Below are 23,172 nucleotides of genomic sequence, written 5' to 3' on the forward strand. Positions count from 1 at the left end.
GATCCTAGGTGTATTTTGGTCTGGGTTTTGAAAGTGGTTTTACAGATTAAAGAAAAAAAAAGAGGGGGGAGAAAAAGAAAAAAAAGGAAATCGTTTGAGAATTTGAAAAAATGAATACACTGAAGTAGACTAAAATGAGATGATGGGGGTAAAATAGAATTTGAAAAAATATACACAAAAGTAAAGAATATAGTAGAAAAAAATTAAAGAAAAATATTTTTAATAAAAATTAAAAATAAATAAGAATTTTTTCGTTTTCTGTATTTAAGAAAAAAGAAAAAAAAGAAAAGAAAAGAAATTGTTTGAAAATTTGAAAAAGTGAATACACTGTAGTAGACTAAAATAAAATATGGGAGTAAGATAGAATTTGAAAAAAAATTACATAAAAGCAAAAAATATAGTAATAAAAATTAAATAAAAATATTTTTAAAAGAAATTGAAAGTAAAAATGAAGTTCTTCTCTTTCTGCATTCAAGAAAAAGAAAAGAAATGAAAAAGAAAAAAAGAAAAAAAAGGAAATTGTTTGAAAATTTGAAAAGGGGAGTACACTGACATAGACTAAAATAAGATGATGGAAGTAAAGTAGAATGTGAAAAATTTTACATAAAAGTAAAAAATATAGTAATAAAAATTAAAAACATTTTTAATAAAAGTTGAAAATAAAAATGAACCTTTTCTCTTTCTGTATTCAAGAAAAAGGAAAGAATTGTAAAAGAGAAAAAGGAAAAAGAAAAAAAAAGAAAAAAATTAAACAGATGAACCTTCTAACAGATTTTATTAAGACTGAAATTGCTTGGTTTTCCCCTAGAAGTCAGTCTATGTAGCTCTTTATAGTCCATAAATTAAGCTGGCAGTGAGGCTTGTGGTCTTCAGGAGCGAAGTTGGCCCAGTTGGGCGGGGCTCAGTGTAACAGCTCCACTCTCCACTAGATGGCACTGCCAGCCTATTGGGGTGCACTGTTGCAGTGATCATAGGTGCATATGCGCATGCACGGGAGCGGTGAAAATGGCTCCACCCAGCTACCCAGTCTGTTCTCCCAGGTCAGCAATCCCGCACCGGTCCTCTGTCTTCAGCTTTCATCCACTCCCCGCTTTTTCGCTCTGTGATCAGGCCCCATGCAGTACCTCTCTCCCGAGTTTTGTCTCAGGTGCAGCTGTTTTCCCCAGCCCCTTACTTCTGAAGGACTGCAGCTTTGATCCGTTCCGTCCCTCTCCAGGAGGGTCTCACCAAGCAATGGCCGAATGAGCAATGGCCGAATGTCGGCTGCACCCATGAACACCTGCTGGACCCTGTTGTTGCTGGTGCCCCGAGACTGCGGCCAGGTGCCAGCCTGTCCCCCAAAAAGTTCACAAGACAGTGTAGCAGCAGCATTTCAGGGATTATGGAAAATCACAACACACATCTGGCACCAGGCTTCACCCTCAACCACCTTGCCCCAGCACCAGCGAATGTGGCTGCCTTCAAGGGTCTGCTGGGACCAGGTGGCTTCAACAGTCTCTACCAAATGTCCTTCCAGCAGTAGAACCACTTTTCCCCTTGTGGCCCGAGAATGTCCCGGACCCCACTCTGTTTATGGGGATTTGCCCTTCCCACCAGAGCACCACCAGGTATCGAGCTGCAGAGTTGCAGCCTTTGCGCTCTCCTTGTTTACAGTTTTAATGGAATTTAAACCCTCTCCTTTCTCCTTTCTCCTTTTTCCCTCTTTAGTTTAGTCCCTGTGGCTGTTTCCAATTTTCGACTTTCTCTCCAGCTGCTTTGGGGGAGAGGTGCTTTTCCCATATGCTCCCCGCTTCCCCAGTCTCTATCCTTTCTCCATCCGCAAAAGGGGTTCCCTACCTTTCGCGGCTTCTTGCTCCCCAAGTTCAGCTCTCCATGCCATGTACCTGCTGAATTCTGTGGTTCAGGTTGTGCAGATTGTTGTCTTAATCCTCCAATCAGTTTTCTAGGTGTGTAGGATGGTTTAGTGTTGGTCTGGATGTATTGCATGGACGTGAGACACACAAAAAGCTTCCATGCTGTTCCACCATCTTGGCTCCTCTGCACAAGGCCTTTTAAGAGAACAATTTAAAGTTATGCTATGTAACATACAGAAATATTGGCATACGTGAAGAGATATTCCCTATTCTTAGATAAAACAAGGTAGTATTATAAATATTTTAATTCTCTCTAAGGTAATTGATAAATCCAGTCTAATTTCAACTAAAATTCTAACAAGTTTATTGTAGAAAATTAACAAATTTATCCTAAATTTAGAAAAATAAAGATCCATGGAAGTGGAACAAAATAAAGAGAAAAGAATATAATAGAATGGAGTCAAGAAATGTTACACACGAGTATTTGTTATATGATAAAAGTAACTTCACAATCAATGGGGAAATTATAGACTGTTTCCAAATAAATTTGTGTAAAGTAACTTACTATATAGAGAAAAGGTTGGGTACCTGCCATACAAAATATAAAGGTAAACCCCAGATGTATTAAAAACATAAATGTGGGGTGCCTGTGTGGCTCAGTTGGCTAAGTGTCCAACTTCAACTCATGTCATGATCTTACAGCTTGTGAGTTCGAGCCCCATGTCGGGCTCTGTGGTGACAGCTCAGAGCCTGGAGGCTGCTTCAGATTCTGTGTCTCCATCTCTCTCTGCCCTTCCCCTGCTCACCCTCTGTCTCTGTCTCTCAAAAATAAATAAACATAAAAAAAAACATAATTGTGAAAAAAAACATAGAGCTGATAGTTGAAAGCATAGGAGAAAATTTTTGTAATTTTTGGAATAGGAGAGGTCTTTCAAAAGAGTCTAAAGGCACAACTGTAGGGCAACATGTTGATGGAATTGACTTCATCAACTGCTCCATGCAGGACACCACAGACAACGTTCATAGACAGCAAATTGGGTTGACATTGTCTGTGGCAGTCATGTACCAAGGGTGTGAAACAGGATGGTTAAGGGTGGAGATTAAATCTGAAGGCACAGAGAATATCCAGAACACTCTTTCTTTTTCTCACTTCCTTTTGTTCTCATATATGTGTACATATATGTGTTGATTGAGTTTATTATACAAATTTTAATAACTTGATATTTTAACAATTTTGCATATATTTTATAATTTTTATTGTAGCTGAAGAGTGTGCCAGTAAAACAGCTATTTAGTCAGCAGCTGTAATGAGATCTCTCGCAATGCTATTCCTTTAGAGTCACGAACCTTAGCTTTGTAGGTTCAATAATGATCTTACCACTGTAACTCAAGAACAGTCGGTCTCTTTAGAACAGGTTCTTTCCAAGTAAGAGACTGACCTAATAACCAGAATGTCTCTTAATTTTTTAACAGTTATGAAGGGGACCACATACTTTGTGGTATTATGATAGGGAAAGGTAGGATAAAATAGGCAGAGAGAGAAAGGTTAGGACCTGAGGTCTCTGGGTGGGGAAAAATATTTTGGAATACTTCTGGGAGCATTTGGGCACAGCAAATCCCCTAGGGTGTAAGGTTCCTCTTAAGAATGTAACAGACACCACCTACTCCCCCTCAGGTTCCTCTTAGGAATTTGACAATCAAAATACGTCAAAAACTAAAAAAAGTAAACCATGGAACTGATTTTATATGAGGGAGAATATGACCATAGTCTGACTACTCACACAATGGAGTTGAGCCAATCATTAATAGGCAACCCAGCACCTAGAGTTATCCAGCCAGTAAGGGTAGAACCTGAGAAGGAACAAGGGGGAACAAAAGGGGGGCCGATCAGAACCTTATGAAACAAGGACCCTTGCCTATAGTTGTGGGCATTCACCTTTGAATGCCCCCTCTCTGTAAAGAAAGCTTTCATACTATTCTTACTTTCTACTCTTATACTCTAATAAACTTTTCCTGCTGCTTATTTTATTCTGTGTCCACCTCTTCATTCTTTCAAACGGTGAGACAATGAACCCCTGGTATTGAGGTAAAAAATCCTGCAATAGTATCATTGATAATTAACTTCCTCATACCAATGGGTTAGTTTACAATGATTGAAATAATCATGTTTACTCTTCTGAGCAGCATCTTTTAAGCATCAAGACACCTGGGATATCAAAATAGGTAGGAGTAGAGAGAGGTTCTGTGCAAGCCTGATAAACCCCTCTTAAGTGATCTATGACCTTCTTTCCCCGCAGATTCAGTCTCTCTCCTGTGGACAGTGCTGGAGGGATAAACTCTAGGAAACACTTGACTCTCATTTATCCATTTCCAGCTTGACCACTTTTCTTCTGTTAAATTGTCCATTGTTTTGGAAACATGAATATCCTAAGCTGTGCAGTGTGGGAAGAAAATGGAAGCCATCACAGTGACAATGTTTCCTTGGCTTAGCTATCCCCACTTACTGTGAGATCTCCTGCCCTCTTCTGCAGAGTCTCTTTGACTTATTGCAAATCTCATGCCCTCTCTTCTAAGAGTTCCCAGGATACCACTTACATATGGTTATGAATACATTTTTACAACTTCTGGTGACCTCTGAGGTCACTACTGCTCCTAAAACTGAGGGCTGCCATCCACAGAACTGATGTCTGCACTAAGAGTGCTATCCCTTACTCAAACGTTGCCTTCCATTGCTACTGAATTAGTTGGCACCTCTAAGCCACAGGTACACTTGGGATCATGCTGAGCCTATCACATAAAGCTCTGTTGCTGCCATCTGGGAGTTGGCTTGGTGGTGTCATTGCTATGCCTTTAACGTTGGCTGTCTATTATAATGCCCTGGCTCCAAGTTGTACTGGGTCTGTTCTGCTATTCATTGAATCCAGGTGAATCTCTGACTTCCACATCTGTGTCATACTCCTATGCTGTTCCCAAAACAGCATGGCTTTATGATTCTAACAATATAAATAGATACTTATGTGCCCAATAGCTTGCAAGTGTGGACATGACTCCAAGGGGTTTGGATCAGAGAACAAATTCAAATGCTCAGACATGAGTTCTCCTTCAGCCTGATAATATTTTTATTGGATAAAATTTGTGCCTTTATTCTCTCCTTCCTTAAAGTGGGTTCTTTCCTAGAAGCTCCTTCTTTAGTAGATAGTCAACATATATGTGAAGAAGTCTGAATATGGGTTTAGGCTCAGCAGGCACCACACCATTCTCTGGCTCCACCCCACCCAATAAATACACAAATTCTTATATGTTAACAGTTTTCTGGAAAGCATTTTAAGGAGACTTCTGAATTACCATTCTGTCAATTTTACTGGAAAACCTTGCTTTTATTCCCATTATCTTTCTAATCTTATTTTTGTTTTCTGCTTTTTTTCCAATTAATATTATGTCATAAATAATTCTTATGTTGTTACATAGTTTTTGTTACTTTTTTTCCCAATGGCTATATAATACTCATCAAATAGTTGTAGCATAATCTACTTACCATTCTTCTATTATTAGAAATTTGTATTGCTCTGTTGAGTTGTGTGTTAGAATAAGCTAGGTTATGCCATGGGCAACAAACAGCTGCAAAATATAAGTTGTTTAAGAGACTAAGATTTATTTCTTGCTAATGCAAAGTCATCTGTAGATCTAGATGGCACTTCAGGGCACCTGTCTTCTGTGCAATGGCTCAACTATCTAGGCTGCTTTGATGTGGTTTTCTTTGAGTAAGAAGCTTTCTCTCTAATCACAGAGTAGGAGAAGAGGGCTATAAAGTTTGTGTGGGCTTTCACTGCCATACCCCAGAAGTAATACATATGTACTTCCTTCACAGCCCATTGGTCAAAACTAGTTACTTATCCCTCTCTGACTGCAAGGGTACTAAGCACACCGGGAGCCAGTAGAACAAGCCAAGCATGGAGTGAACCAATGGACTAGGGGGCTGAGCATGGAGGGTGTCTAATAGACTATTGGGTAAGCATTACTGTCTCTGCCACAGGTTGTTTATAAGACTTTTTTTTTTAATTTTAAGTAATCTGTATGCCCAACATGAGGCTAAAACTCATGACCCAGAGATCAAGAGTCACATGCTCTACTGACTGAGCCAGCCAGGCAAGACCCCCCTTTTTAAGACTTTTATTATTTGCATTTATTTTTTTCCAACTTTATTGTGGTATAATTGACATATAACATTGTATAAGTTTAAGATGTACAGTGTGTTGATTTGATCCATCTATGTATTTCAAAATGATTACCACCATAGTTTTAGCTAACATCTCCATCCGGTCACGTAATTACTATTTCTTTTTGTGGTGAGAACATTTAAGATCTACTCTCTTAACAACTTTCAAGTATATAATATGATATTATTAGCTATAATCACCATGCCATATATTAGGTCAACAGAACTTGTTAATCATATAGCTGGAAATTTTTACACTTTGGCCTCCATTTCCCCATTTCTCCCACACCCGAGCCCCTGGTAACCATCACTCTATTCTTTTTGTTTCTATGGGTTCAGCTTTTTACATTTCATTGATAAGTAATATCATACAGTGTTTGTCTTTCTGTGTCTCACTTATTTCACTTAGTGTAATGTCCTCCAGATTCATCCATGTTGTCACTAATAGCAGGATTTCCTTCTTTTTTGTGCCTGAATAATATTCATGTGTGTATGTGTGTGTAGAATACAATATAACATATTACATATTCTTTATTAATCTGTTGATAGACACCTGGGTTGTTTCCATATCTTTGGTTATTATGAATAATCCTGCAATGAACATGGGGGTGCAGATATATCTTTGAGACCCTATTTTCATTTGTTTCAGATATTTACCCAGAAGTGAGAATGTTGAATCATATGGTAATTCTATTTTTAATTTTTTGAGGAATCTTCAGACTGTTTTCCATAGTGGCTGAACCAATTTACATTCCTACCAACAGTGCACCAGGGATCCCATTTCTCCACACTCTTGCCCACACTTGTCATCTCTTGTCGTTTTGATGATAGCTATTCTAAAAGGTGTGAGGTGGTACCTCATTGTGGTTTTGATATGCAGTTCCCTGATGATTAGGGAATGAGTATATTTTCATGTATCTGTTGGCCATTTGCACATCTTTTCTGAAAAAAATGATCATATTCAATTGTTTGGTTTTTGCTATTGAATAGTATGAGTTCTTTATATATTTAAAATTTTTTTTAATGTTTTTATTTATTTTTGAAGGAGAGAGAGAGACAGAGCATGAGTGGGGGAGGAACAGAGAGAGGGAGACAGAGAATTCGAAGCAGGCTCCAGGCTCTAAACTGTCAGCACTGAGCCTGACGCTGGGCTTGAACTCATGAACTGTGAGATCATGATCTGAGCCGAAGTCGGACACTTAACCAACTGAGCCACCCAGGCGCCCCTAGCTCTTTATATATTTTAGATATTAACTCCTTATCGGATATATGATTTGCAAATTTTTGAGAAAATTCCACAGATTGCCTTCATTCTGTTTATTGTTTCTTTTGCTTACAAAAGCCTTTTAGTTTGATGTAGTCCCCCTTGTTTGTTTTTGCTTTTGTTGCTTGTGCTTTGGTGTATATGATCATTTCTGACCACAGTTTGAAGTAGCAGTTGAAATTCGATAATAGTTTGGTCTTAGGGAACAAGGAGAAAATAAAAACAACAAGAACAACAACAACACAAAACAAAGTGGAATATGGACCATATATGTGTCATGAAGTCCTTTTGAATACTTAACTCTGGAGTTTGAATCCCTCTAAGATTTTGTGAAATCCATTTTAGGGAAAATTGAGGTTAGGAATGATAATAAGATGCCCATTTCCTCAGATTCAGTTCTTACTGGGCTCTTTTCTTGCATGTATTACATAAATAACCTCTCTCCACACAGGGCTGTTTGCTGTCACACTTTTTCTAAAGTTCCTTTTACCAGGCTGAGGAGGGATACAAGTGATGCCAAAGTAAGGAAAATTACCTTTGCTTCTAATTGGCATTACATGGTAGAGAAGATTTATTGAACTATTTACAAGATTAATTGAAAATTAAAGAAAGACAAATGTGAGAGTTGTTTTTTCTTTCCAAGAAGAAAAGCTTATGAGTTGTTTTGCTTTGTTTCAAGTTGAATAGTTGCACATTTTTTCTAGAGTGTCAAGGTGCTGAACACCATTCAGGAGAATAATAAGTACTTCTTATGTTAATTTCGCTCTTCCTCTCAATAGAAGCTTAACTTTTAGTTGACCACTTAGCACCTTGCTAAAATACTCATTAGTAGTTACAAGTGATAAAGTGACTAAAATCTGACCTATGCTATATAAATGGAATTTCTTGTAAGTCACCTGAAAGGTGTTCAAATGGTTTTTTTCCTTCCTCTATCCTGTTGCTGGGAACATGGACATATTGGCTGGATATCTATCTGCACATTGGATTATGAGAATGAGGGCAACAGTTTAGGGATGGCAAAGAAGCCAGAAGGAGCTGGAGTCTCTAATGACTATTTAGGTGATGTCTAAGTTTGGGACTGTCTATTCTGGACTTCTTTTATGCGAAGGAAAAAGAACTATCTAGCTCTCTTGAGTCACTTTTTCTAATATCTGTTACACAGGCAAACCTAATCATAACTGATACAAATATTGAGATTATTATTTTTATAAAGCAGTCATTTTTTTAAATGTTAATTTATTTTTGAGAGGAGAGACAGAGGATCTGAAGTGGGCTCTGCGCTGATAGCAGAGAGCCCAACACGGGGCTTGAACCCACGAACTGTGGGATCCTGACCTGAGCCAAAGTCATATGCTTAACTGACTGTGCCACCCAGGTGCCCCAAGATTACTTTTTATGTTTAATACAAAAAATATAGAATTTATTTGCAGTAGCTTTTATTATTATAATTTTTTAATGAAGTGCATGGGAGAAAGATATCTTCAGTTTCTAAAAAGTTAGTTAATGAAATCCATATTAAAAAAATGAATCTTGACTTCTGCCTGACATCTGACACAAAATTCAATTTGAGGTGAAAAAGGCCGAAACAGAAAAGCACATTATCAATTTTTAGGAGAAAACACAAGAGAATACCTTTGTGACTTGGGAACAGGCAAAGATTTCTTAGAACAAAAAATCAATAACTATAAGAAGAAAAGCTGATTCAAATTATATGTTATCAAAAATTTAAAACTCAACTTAGTCTCATCAAGAGTCATCCCTATAAAAGGAAGAGTAAACAAGCCACAGAGTTAGAAAAGATATTTGCAAAACAAATATCCCACAATGGAATGGTTTCTAGGATATGGAAGGCACTCTCGTAATCCAACAATAAAAGGCAATAAAAACGTGAACAAAGATTTGAATTGACACTTCACAAAGGAAAATAATGAATATCCATTAAGCACATAAAAGCTGTACAATATTATTAGTCATCAGAGAAATAAAAATTAAAACTATAATACTGTACTACTACCCATACACTAGAATGGCTAGAATTGACAACACTGACAATACCAGGATTTGGCAAGAATATGGAGCAACCAGCACTCTTGTACATTTTTTGGAATGGATGTGAAAAGACACAAACATTTTTATTTCTACCCAAGAAAAAGAAAAACAGGCATTCACAATTAGACTTGTACGACAATTTTTTAGCAGTCTTGTTAATACTAGCCCCAAATTGGCTATTTGGAAACAAACTATTAACTAGTGAATGGTATATGCATAAAATGAAATATTACTTAGCAATAAAAAGGAACAAATACAGATACAGGCAACAAAGTAGGTGAATACTAAAAACATTATAAGGAGTGAAAGAAGCTTTCTTTGTGAAGTGTCTGTTTAAGTTGTTTGCCCATTTTTAAGTTGGGTTACATGTTTTCATATTGAGTTGTAAAGTTCTTTATATATTTTAGATAGAAGTTCTTTGTATTGTGAATATTTTGCATACCAGCATTTGGCATATCTTGGTGAGTATGTTACATACACTTGAAAGGAATGTGTATTGTACAGTCAGTGGATATATTATTCTGTAAATGTCAACTAAATCAAATTGACAGTGTTTTTCAGATTTTCTATTTTCTGCCTGAATTTTATCAAAGTAGATAAAAATACTTTTTTATCAAAGTAGATAAAGTTCAGTAAGAATATAAATACAATTTGTATTCAGTAAGAATAAAATAAAATTGTTCCGAGACAGGGGCATTCATATAGCCAACTATGACTGCAAATTTTTCTTTTTCCCTTTGGATTTCTCAGTTTTGTTTCACATTTTCTGAATATCTCTTATTACGTGCATAAACATTCAGGGTTGTTATGTCTTAATAAACTGCTCCTTTTATCATTATGAGATATTTCTTTTTATCACCAGTATTACCCTTATTCTTGAATTGTATTCTATCTGATATTGATATAGTCCAATCAGCTTCCTTTTGCTTGCTGTTTGCTGTTATATATTTTTCCATCCTTTTAATTTTAATCTATTAGTACCTTTACATTTTAGGTGCATATTTTCTAGACAGTGCTATGGACTAAATTGTGTTCCCCAAATTCATATGTTGACTGTATTTGGAAATAGAGCTTTCAAAAGATGTACTTACTGTTAAATGAGGTCACAAGGGTGGGGCCCTACTCAATTGGACAAATGTCCTTACAAGAAGAGGAAGAGATAATAGGGATTTTTGAGCACAGAGAAAGGTCATGTGAGGTCACAGACGAAGGTGGTTATCTGCAAAAGAAGGAGAGAGGAGTCAGGTCTAAGAACTGTGGGAAAATAAATTTCTATTGTTTAAGCCTCCTCAGTCTGTGGCATTTTGTTTATGCAGCCCTAGTCGACCAGTGTAGAGAGCATATAGTTTGCTCTTGTTTTTTAATCTAATCTGTGAATTGCTGGTTTTTACTCAGAGCGTTGAGACTTTACATTCAATATAATTTTTGGTTTGGTTTGAGTTATGCCTACATCTTGATATTTATTTTTCACTTGTTTCTTCTGATTTTTAAAATTACTTATAGTTCCTTTGTTGCTATAGTAGTATTATTACTATATAGTGTACTATAGATTACTATATAGTAGTATATAGGATTACTATAGTAGTACTCTACTATATTCAGCATACAATAAAAAATTACTGTACATGAAAATAAACAGGAAAATGTGACCCATAGTAAAGAAATATCTGTCATGATTAAAAATAAAAGTCATGTGTTACTTTTAAATTATAACTTTTTTTTTCATAGAAATAAAGAAAACTGTAGAAATCTCCTACCAGCATTCAAGATTTTCTGACTAGGACCACATAGCAAGTCAAAGCTGGATCTCAGATACAACTCAGAAATATGTTCTGTTTTTCTGATATATTGCAGTCTATAATCATGGTATAACATCAGACTCAATTATATATGTAAGCCCAGTTTCCAAATTGAATAAAAATTCAATGAAAATTATCACTTGAAACATCATTCTTTAAATTACTATAAATCCCTTTTTTTCTGTTTCTATCTTCTACTCTATTTTCAGATTTTTCTTTGAAAAATCTCTTAAGTACTTCAACTTAAAACTTTTATAATAAGCCTCTGATTTTATCGAACTATATTCCTTTCTAACATTTTATAATGAAACAATTTTAATCTATTGCTAATTGTGGTAAAATGTATATAGCATAAAATTTACCATTTCAAACATTTTTTAAGTGTACAGCTCAGTGGCATTAGTTACAAATAGTGGTTTATACATTCAGTTAAATACTATTCAAAAATAAAAAAAACAGGTGTTAAAACATGGATGAATCTTTAAAATATTGTGCTAGTGATGTTAAATTTATGTTAAAATCCTGTTTTTCTCTTAAACCTTTAACGTTATCATGTGCTAATTTAAAAAAGGAAATCAATGCTATAAAAAAATCCACTTTAATCCCATTTTACCTAAGTGAAATTCTTCAAATAATCTTATATGTGAACAGTAGTTCCAGAGTTGTTGCTATGTTCCCTAATTTTATAAGTTCCTTTATTTAAATGGGAATTTCAAAGGGCATGGGAGAGAAGAGCGTCTAGCTCCCATATTGCCTGACACTATTGTGTTCTAGCAATGTTACTTTAAGCAATATTTTTCCTTCAGAAATTCTAATTCCACATAGCAACAGACTGTGACTTTAAAGGATTTAATCCAAATGTGTGAGGCCCTTTCAGAATGGTTTTGTGGCCTTTTGATCTCAAAAAAAAAAATAAATGAATACATTAGCTTTTAAAGTACCATAGTCAGGTGGTATGATATGAATATTGAATTAAACTCAAGATGTACAGACCTTAATTGTCGTATTTTTCAAGAATTATTAATGATATGGGAAAATATTTATAATATGATAGAAGCAGTAGATAGCCTAGTGTCTTAGGGTAAGTTACTCAAATCTCTCCAATCATAATTTTTCCCATGAAAATAATGTTTAGGAAAATTAAAAGTTAGTATAGAGATATTTATCATCCTATCTCTTTTACAACCATGAAAAGTTCAGAAGAAAGAAATAGTTGCTGTAAAGCTTTTTTTTACACAATGGACATTCCACAGTGTCTAGATCCAAATACAAATCTAATCTTCCCTAAGTCCTACCATTCTTATAAGATGGTGTAGATTGTGGTGGTTAAGAGGTTCTAGAGCTAGGCTTGGGTTTAAATATTAGCTTAACTGCTTATTTGTTGCAAATCCTTGGTAAATTCTTTAAAGTCTTAAATCTAAATTACTGAAGTTTAAATTCTGAGGTTACTTATCTGTAAAATAGGGGCGATAATAGTACTTTCCTCATAGGACTGTTATGACAATCAGATGAGTATATACAAAACACTTCGAATAGTGAGTGGCACATAGTAAGCTTTAAACAAATATTAAGTTTTAAAATAATAACGGCCCAATCATGCATCTTTATGAAGTTCTAGTTCAGCAGCTTCTAAAATGGGGCCCAGTGATCCCTGCCATTCTTCATTCATACTCACGTGTAATCCCCTTCCCTTTAGTGCGGGGCTGATGATTAACAGAATATGGGAAAAGTGATGGGATATCACTTCTGAGATGGAGTTATAAAAGATTGTGACTTCTGTCTTGCTTGAATTCTCTTTTTCTGACTCTTTTCACTTACTTGCTCTGAAAACTGCCATATTGTGAGCTGCCAACAGCTGGTAAGGAACTGAGGCCCCCAGTCCAACAGCCTGCCAGGAACTGAATCCTGCCAACAAGCATGGAAGTGAGCTGGGAACAAGGCTCTTCCCTATTCAAGTCTGGAGATGATTGCAGTCCTCTGACACATTAAATGGATCCTCGTGACAGACACTGAGCCAGAGGACTCAGCTAAGTTGCATCTAGATTCCTGACCCTAGAAACTGTGGCATAATGTTTGCTATTTTAATCCACTAAGTTTGGATAATCTGTTAGGCAGTAATACATGACTAACACTAAGACATATTTTGGTACTAGAAGTGAGGTGCCTTAGTAACATATATTTTAAAAACTTCAGAGCTTCTTTGGGACCAGGGAGTGGGAGGAGGCTGGAAAGATTTTGAGGTGCACAATAAAGGAAACCTAAGTTGCCTTGAACAAATGACATTAGGAATCAGGACCTTGAGGATGCTGCCTGGGAGGGATCAAAGAGAAGTGAGAAACATGCCATTGGAAGCTGAAAGAATCCTTGTTATGTACTGGCAGAAAAACTGTCGTTTGCATTTCTGTAGGAAGCAGAAAAAGTGCCCATGAACTTGGTAATGTAAGCTGAGGATTTCCAAGAAAAGTGTAGAAGGTGCTTTTTGCTGCTTATAGTAAAATGCAAGAGGCAAGAATGGTTAATCAGAAAAGAGACAGAGATGGACGATTTTGAAAATCTCTCTTCCTCTCCAGAGAACAAAAAATGCTAAAAGTAAGAAATGGCTTCTAAGTACTATCAAGAAAAATAGTCTAAAGATAAAGCCAAGGAAGTAGCTGTAACATGTTCAGACTTCAGAAAAATTAAAGGACCAGGCATTATTCAGTGCACAAAAGTCCACTTAAAGAGATTAAGCATGTATCTCACAGGACTTCTCCAACAGTGGGCCTACGAGAAGCTTACCCTTCTCAGACTTTTCAGCAGGAGCCCAGTACAGCAAAGAGCTTATCTAGATTTATGGGTGCAACATTTGTCTAATGGTATGAACACCAATGCATTTCACGGAAGCCCTACAAAGTTTTTAGAATGCTGTATCCACATAAATATTGCTGGCTTGGACTAAAAGGGGCAGAGACAGGACAAAATGAAAAGAGGCAATTGGCCCTCCAAAATTCTACTGGTGGGAAGCAGGCAAAGAAAATTATTCAGCCACAAACAAGTGCTACTTTCGTGAAAAAGGAAGGATGACTCAAAGGGTGGAACAGTAGCCCAGAGAGTAGAGCTGAGAGCCATGGAGAATTATTCTTGGGCCTTGAAAACTAATGGAGGAACATAGAACATCCAACAGTCCCCTTATTGGATTTCAGAATTGTTATGAACGGTGACTAATTTGTGTATTTCATTTCCTCCCTTTTTTTGGAGCAGGAGTATCTATAGTGATTATTTTATGCCTGCACCATCATTGTATTTTGGGTGCATATGAGGCAGATAACTACATCTCTAGTTTCACAGATCTACAGATTTAGAGGAACTGTACTCAAAGGAACTGTATTTAAAGAGATACACCCAAGCAATCTCATCCACACGTGGATCTTATTTGGATGAGAAGATTATGGATTTTGACACCAAAACACACTGCTCAGGTAGCTGTTCTCTTTTATATTCTCATTTACTGAAGCACTTATTGAATGCTTACTGTTTACAAGTCTCTGAGTTACATTCAGGGTATTCAAAGTTAAATAAGACATGGTTCCTTGCTTAAAGTCTGGTGAGTAAGACAGAGAGATAAACCCGAGATACTATCATAGGGAAGTAAGTACTCATAGTGATATGCACAGCATGCACTGGGAGCAGAACAATAGCATCTAAATTAGGGAAGCCAGGGAAGGAGTTCTGATGAGGCGATAACCGAGACAAGTCCTGAGGGACAAGTAGAAGCTATTCGTGTTGAACTGTGTGAAATTTCATTCTTGTAGTGTAGAAATGGTTGCTTATTGGCAATTTAATGTGGTCCAAACTGGTAGGTAGGTGAGGAATATTCTAAACAGAGAAGACTGCCAGTTGAATATGATAAATTCAGCCCAAATAGGTTTATCCACACTTGGACTTCTTCTCTTATGATGAGTTCATTGTTCCTGCTTTTGTCTATTATTGTATAAGTTACTAGCTCAGGAGCTTGAGATGTTTCCTGTGCAGACCTTGGAGCAGACATTGTGTGAAACATCCCAGAGTCCCACATAGGAGCAATCAGGGTGAATTTTGTCTGATTCTATTATCACCACTTCAATGTTGACAGGAGAGAGCTGGGTGCTCTCTATACACAGGTGGTACATTTGTCCTGGAAGGGAGAACAGTTCCAAGGAAAAGCAACCATCCTGGGGAAACTGTTGAATATGCATTCCAAAATATCCACCATATTATCATATCCCATGGTCATTAGCCAGCTTCCAATAATTCCATCCTTAGTATTATTGTGAGGAGGCTGAAAGTGGATGAAATGCTGATCATTGAGTCTCACATTTTTTTTTCTTAAGAATATGAATCACAAATGACTTTGCACTAATGGTATTTTTAGAGTGGCTTCATATAATTTTCATTGAATATTTAGACTCTTCACCCTGTTAATAGCTTTGTTTGGCTTAAGAAAACTGTAATGAATACACTGGATTTTTTTGTTTGTTTGTTTGTTCATTTGTTTTTGTGATTTGCTTGGGAGTAGTTAAAGGAAAATGGGTGGTTTTGTTTTTCAAAATGGGGTAGGGTTTGCAAAAAAATGCAGGGAGCAAGAGGACATATATACAAAAGGGAGCCATAATAAAAATATTGGGAACCATTGACCAAGGGGAAGAAAAACTGTAACTACCTTGGTTCTCTGGGGAAGGGGGATCCTCCATACCCTGGGGGATGAACTTATAGTTTTCAAGGCTGAAGAATTTCCTTTTTTCTCACTTTTTTTTTTAATTTCAACTTATTTGCCAGTGTTTTCAATTCCAATATTGTGGTAGAAATGCCTGAAGAACTGTCAACATTGATTTGGCTCAAGCATCCCTGGCTGGCTTCCAGCCTGAACATGGAGGGTCCTGGTTCTGCCTGGTACTGGCCTCAGACCACATGGGAAGTCACAGAAATAAGAACCCTGGCTCAAGAAGGGGAGGGGAGCTGCCCAGGCCTGTTCTGGCCCCAGCCTGGACTTAGTTTAGTTGTGGTGGGGCCTACCCTCTGACAGAGACTGGCAGTCTTTAATTCCCACTGAAATGACATTAAAGAAAAATTTAAAAAGGCAAAAACCCAAGAGCAAAGATACTGAGAGAAAAAGGCAGCTGTATAACAAACAGACAAGTGGTAATTGACTTAGTGGGCCAGGGAAGGTAGATCATCTTTGAAAGTGAAGGAAACACTGAAGAGGAATAATTCATTCCATAACTTCACATAAGAGATGTGAAAAAGAACCCACATCAAGGCGTATCATGATATTTCTGAACCCTGAGCCAAATAGGAGATATCTAAACTTCTCAGATTTTAAAAAGAAAAGAGCAGTGGGACGCCTGGGTGACTCAGTCTGTTAAGCATCTGACTTTGGCTAAAGTCATGATCTCATAGTTCATGAGTTTGAGCCCCACATTGGGCTCTCTGCTGTCAATGCAGAGTCTGCTTCAGATACTCTGTCTCCCTCTCTTCTCCTCCCTTACTCACATGTGTTCTCTTTCTCTCAAAAATAAACATGTAAAAAAAGGAGCAGAGATTATTTACAAGTGATCAGTGCATAGAATCATATAAAATTTGTTCATACTAATGCTGGAGGCTGGAAGTTGAAAGAAAAATGTCTTTAAACTTATGAGAAAATAATTCCAACCTATAATTTGATACATGTACAATAAAACATAAAGAATAGTATAACTAAGCCATTTTGATATCAAGGTCTTAAAAAGTTTCCCTTCCTTTTTAGAAAAATATTGGAGGATATGCTCCAACAAAAGGAGGGAGAAGTCAGTGGATTCAAAATGGGAAGGAGGTAAAGGACCATTGTAGGATGGCCACTGTGTAGCAACCCAGCCTAGATTGGAATGAACTGGAATGAAAAGATCAGGACAGATGTAGCCAAGAAAAAGAAAAACCGACTGGTTATCAGACATGTTTGAAATTATTGGAGAACAATCCTTTTTTAGGGAGTTTGGGGATTAATAAATGATAAAAACATAGCAAATAAATTGAAAAAAGACAATGATTAAATATGGGGAAAACAAAACAGGACAGACTGTAATCAAAGTATCTATATGGACTTTCTAAAGTCAGAATACTATTTTTAAATTTATTTTTATTTTTATTATTTATGTATTTATGTATTTATTTATGTATTTATTTATTTATTTAATATGAAATTTATTGTCAAATTGGTTTCCATACATCACCCAGTGCTCATCCCAACAGGTGCCCTCTTCAATAGTCCTCACCCACCTTCCTCTCCCTCCCACCCCCTATCAACCCTCAGTGTGTTCTCAGTTTTTAAGAGTTTCTTATAGTTTGGCTCCCTCCTTCTCTAACCATTTTTTTTCCTTAACAAAAGACCATGGGGGAGGGGCAGAATAGTATTTTTAAAAATATATACCTTATTGTCAAATTGGCTAACATACAGTGTGTAAAGTCTGGTCTTGGTTTTGGGGGTAGATTCCCGTGGTTCATCACTTACATACAACACCCAGTGCTCATCCCAACAAGTGCTCTCCTCATTTTCCCCTCTTCCCTACCTCCCATCCACCCTCAGTTTGTTCTCTGTATTTAACAGTCTCTTATGGTTTGCCTCCTTCCCTCTCTGTAACTATTTTTCCCCTTCCCTTCCCCCATGGTCTTCTGTTAAGTTTCTCAAGATCCACATATGAGTAAAAACATACGATATCTGTCCTTCTCTGACTGACTTTTTTCACTCAGCATAATACCTTCCAGTTCCATCCATGTTGCTGCAAATGACATGATTTCATTCTTTCTCATTGCTAAGTATTCCATTGTATATATAAACCACATCTTCTTTATCCATTCATCAGTTGATGGACATTTAGGCTCTTTCCATAATTTGGCTATTGTTGAAAGTACTGCTATAAACATTGGGGTACATGTGCCCCTATGAATCAGCACTCCTATGTCCCTTGGATAAATTCCTAGTAGTGCTATTGCTGGGTCGTAGGGTAGTTAGTTCTATTTTAATATTTTGAGGAACCTCCACACTGTTTTCCAGAGTGGCTGCACCAGTTTGCATTACCACCAACAGTGCAACAGGGCCCCTTTTCTCCACATCCTCATCAACATCTGTAGTTTCCTGAGTTGTTCATTTTAGCCACTCTGACCAGTGTGAGGTGGTTTCTCAGTGTGGCTTTGATTTGTATTTCACTGATGATGAGTGACATTGAACATCTTTTCATGTGTCTGTTGGTCATCTGGATGTCTTCTTTGGAGACATGTCTATTCATGTCTTCTGCCCATTTCTTCACTGGATTATTTGTTTTTCGGGTGTTGAGTTTGGTAAGTTCTTTATAGATTTTGGATACCAACCCTTTATCCGATATGTCATTTGGAAATATCTTTCCCATTCCATTGGTTGACTTTTAGTTTTGTTGATTGTTTCCTTTGCAGTGCAGAAGCTTTTTATCTTGATGAGGTCCCAATATTCATTTTTGTTTTTAATTCCCTTGTCTTTAGGGATGTATCAAGCAAGAAATTGCTTCAGATGAGGTCAAAGAGGTTGTTGCCTGCTTTCTTCTCTAGGGTTTTGATGGTTCCCTGTCTCACATTCAGGTCTTTCATCCATTTTGAGTTTATTTTTGTGTATGCTGTAAGAAAGTGGTCTAGTTTCATTCCTCTGCATGTTGCTGTCCAGTTCTCCCAGCACCATTTGTTAAAGAGACAGACTTTTTCCATTGGATACGCTTTCCTGATTTGTCAAAGATTAGTTGGCCATACATTTGTGGGTCCAATTCTGGGTTCTCTATTCTATTCCATTGGTTTATGTGTCTGTTTTTGTGCCAATACCACACCGTCTTGATGATTACAGCTTTGTAGTAGAGGCTAAAGTCTGGGATTGTGATGCCTCCTGCTTTGGTTTTCTTCTTCAATATTACTTTGGCTATTTGGGGTCTTTTGTGGTTCCATACAAATTTTAGGATTGCTTGTTCTAGCTTCAAGAAGAAGGCTGGTGCAATTTTGATTGGTATTGCATTGAGTGTGTAGATTGCTTTGGGTAGTATTGACATTTTAACAATATTTCTTCTTCCAATCCATGAGCATGGAATATTTTTCCATTTCTTTGTGTCTTCTTCAATTTCCTTCATAAGTTTTCTACAGTTTTCAGCATACAGATCTTTTACATATTTGGTTAGGTTTATTCCTAGGTATTTTATAGTTCTTGGTGTAATTGTAAATGGGATCAATTTCTTGATTTCTCTTTCTGTTGCTTCATTATTGGTGTATAAAAATGCAACTGATTTTTGCACATTGATTTTGTACCCAGTGACTTTGCTGAATTCATGTATCAGTTCTAGCAGCCTTGAGTCTTTTGGGTTTTCCATGTAGAGTATCATGTTGTCTGTGAAAAGTGAAAGTTTGACTTCTTCTTTGCTCATTTTGATGCCTTTTATTTCATTTTGTTGTCTGATTGCTGATGCTAGGACTTCCAACACTATGTTAAACAACAGTGGTGAGAGTAGACATCCCTGTCATGTTCCTGATCTCAAGGGGAAAGCTTTCAGTTTTTCCCCTTGGAGATGATATTATCTGTGGGCTTTTCATATATGGCTTTTATGATGTTTAGGTATGTTCCTTCTATCCCAACTTTTTTGAGGGTTTTTTTTAAAGAAAAGATTTGTCCATTTGTCAAATGCTTTTTCTGTATCTATTGATAGGATCATACGGTTCTTATCCTTTCTTTTATTAGTGTGATGCATCACATTGATTGATTTGTGGATATTGAACCATCGCTGCAGCCCAGGAATGAAACCCACTTGATTATGGTGAATAATTGTTTTTATATGCTGTTGAATTCGATTTGCTAGTATCTTGTTGCCAATTTTTGCATCCATGTTCATCGGGGATATTGGCCTGTAATTCTTTTTTTGTGGTATCTCTGTCTGGTTTGGGAAGCAAAGTAATGTTGGCTTTATAGAATGAGTTGGAAAGTTTTCCTTCCATTTCTATTTTTTGGAAGAGCTTGAGAAGAATAGTTATTAACTCTGCTTTAAATGTCTGGTAGAATTCCCCAGGGAAGCCATCTGGTCCAGGACGCTTATTTGTTGGGAGATTTTTCGTAACTGATTCAATTTTGTCGCTAGTTATGGGTCTGTTCAAATTTTCTATTTCTTCCCATTTGAGTTTTGGTAGTGTGTGGGTGTTTAGGAATTTGTCCATTTATTCCAGATTGTCCAGTTTGTTGGCATATAATTTTTCATAGTATTCCCTGATAATTGCTTGTATTTCTGAGGGATTGGTTGTGATAAATGCATTTTCATTCGTGATTTTATATATTTGGGTCCTCTCTCTTTTCTGAGAAGTCTGGCTAGGGGTTTATCAATTTTGTTTATTTTTTTTTTTTAAAACAGCTCTTAGTTTCATTGATCTGTTACTGTGTTTTTGGATTTTATATTGTTTATTTCTGCTCTGATATTTATTATTTCTCTTCTTCTCCTTGCTTTGCGGTTTGTTTGTTGTTCTGATTCTAGTTCCTTTAGGTGTGCTGTTAAATTTTGTATTTGGGATTTTTCTTGTTCCTTGAGATAGGCTGGATTGCTATGTATTTTCTTCTTAGGACTGCCTTTGCTGTTTCCCAAAAGGTTTGGATTGTCGTGTTTTCATTTTCATTTGTTTCTATATATTTTTAAATTTCTTTTTTAATTGCCTGGTTGACCCATTCATTCTTTAGTAGGATGTTCTTTAACCTCCATGCATTTGGAGGTTTTCCAAATTTCAGAGCATTGTGATCCGAAAGCGTGCATAGTATGATCTCAATTCTTTTCTATTTATTGAAGGCTGTTTTGTGACCCACTATATGATCTATCTTGGAGACTGTTCCATGTGCACTTGAAAAGAATGTATATTCTGCTGCTTTAGGATGAAAAGTTCTAAATATATCTGTCAAATCCATCTGGTCCAGTGTAACATTCAGGGCCATTGTTTCTTTATTGATTTTCTGTCTAGATGATCTTTCCATTGTTGTAAGTGGAGTATTAAAGTCCCCTACAATTACCACATTCTTACCAATAAGATTGTTTATGGTCGTGATTAATTGTTTTATATATTTGGGTGCTCTAGAATTTGGTGCATAAACATTTATAATTGTTAGCTCTTCTTGATGGATAGACCCTGTAATTATGATATAATGTCCTTCTTCATCTCTTGTTACAGCCTTTAGTTTAAAATCTAGTTTGTCTGATACAAGTACGGCTACTCTATCTTTCTTTTGACTTCCAGTAGCATGATAGATGGTTCTCCATCCCCCTCACTTTCAATCTGAAGGTGTCCTCATGTCTAAAATGGGTCTTTTGTAGACAGCAAATAGATGGGTCTTGTTTTTTATCCATTCTGACACCCTATGTCTTTTGATTGGAGCATTTAGTCCATTTACATTCAGTGTTATTATTGAAAAATATGGATTTAGAGTCATTGTGTTATCTGTAGGTTTCGTGCTTGTAGTGATGTCTCTGGTCCTTTGTGGTCCTTGCAACATTTCACTCACAGAATCCCCCTTAGGATCTCTTGTAGGGCTGGTTTAGTGATGAACTCCTTCAGTTTGTTTGTCTGGGAAAACCTTTATCTCTCCTTCTGTTCTGAAAGACAGTCTTGCTGGATAAAGGATTCTTGGCTGCATATTTTTCCTATTCAGCATATTGAAAATTTCCTGCCACTCCTTTCTGGCCTGCCAAGTTTCATTAGATAGGTCTGCTACTACCCTTATGTGTCTACCCTTGTAGGTTATGGCTCATTTATCTCCAGTTGTTTTCAGAATTCTCTCTTTATCTTTGTATTTTGCCAGTTTCACTATGATATGCAGTGCAGAAGATTGATTCAAGGTATGTCTGAAGGGAGTTCTCTGTGCCTCCTGGATTTCAATGTCTGTTTCCTTCCCCAGATTGGGGAAATTCTCAGTTATGATTTGTCCAAGTACACCTTCAGCCCCTTTCTCTCTCTTCTTCTGAACTCCTGTGATCCAGATGTTGTTCCATTTCATTGAATCACTTACTTCTCTAATTCTCCCCTCGTGGTCCAGAATTTTTTTATCTCTCTTTTTCTCAGCTTCATCTTTTTCCATAATTTTATCTTCTGTTTCACTTAATGTCCCCTCTGCGTCTTCAATCCTCACTGTCACCACCTCTAGTTTATTTTGCACCTCATTTACGGCATTTTAAAATTCATCATGACTATTTTTTAGTTCCTTGGTCTCTGCAGCAATAGATTCTCTGTTGTCTTCTATGCTTTTTTCAAGACTAGTGATTAATCTTATGACTATTATTCTAAATTCTTATTCAGTTATATTGCTTATATCTGTTTTGATCAATTCTTTAGCTGTCATTTCTTCCTTGAATTTCTTTTGAGGAGAATTCTTCCATTTCATCATTTTGGCCAGTTTTCTGTCTCTTATGTGTTTTAAAAGCTTGTTATGTGCCCTGCGCCTGTGAGCACTATTGTATTAAAGAGGGGCCATACACTGCCCAGGGCCTGGCTGTTCAGGAGGTGTTTTTTGGAGAGTGTTACTTGCTCTCTGTTGTTGCGACTTTGGTTACTTTATCTCCCTGCTTGTAGTGATGGTTTGGACCCTCCACCAGGTGTGCTTTGATTTGTTCATTTAGTAGCCCTGGAAAGGAAAACAAAGAAACAAACAAACAACAAACAGAAAACAAAAACAAGCAAACACACAAACAAAACAAAAACAAAAATTAAAAAACTAGAAACACCAGCTACAAGTAAACAACAGGGTGGAGACTGTACTAATGGAAGAGCCCTTATTCCATATAAAGAGAGAAATTACAGGGGTGGGGGAAAATAAAATAAAAAAAAAATTGACCAGAGAAACCATATGGCTTAATTCAGAGAGAGAAAGAAAGGAAAATAAAGAAGGAGGTGTAGAACATGTATCAAGAGAATAGATTAAACATGTCTGCTTAAAAAAACCAACAACCAGAGTAACCTGACTAGAGG

The sequence above is a fragment of the Panthera pardus genome, unplaced genomic scaffold, assembly GCF_024362965.1.
Source record: "Panthera pardus isolate Hobbes unplaced genomic scaffold, ASM2436296v1 HiC_scaffold_13, whole genome shotgun sequence".
Classification (NCBI taxonomy): Eukaryota; Metazoa; Chordata; class Mammalia; order Carnivora; family Felidae; genus Panthera; species Panthera pardus.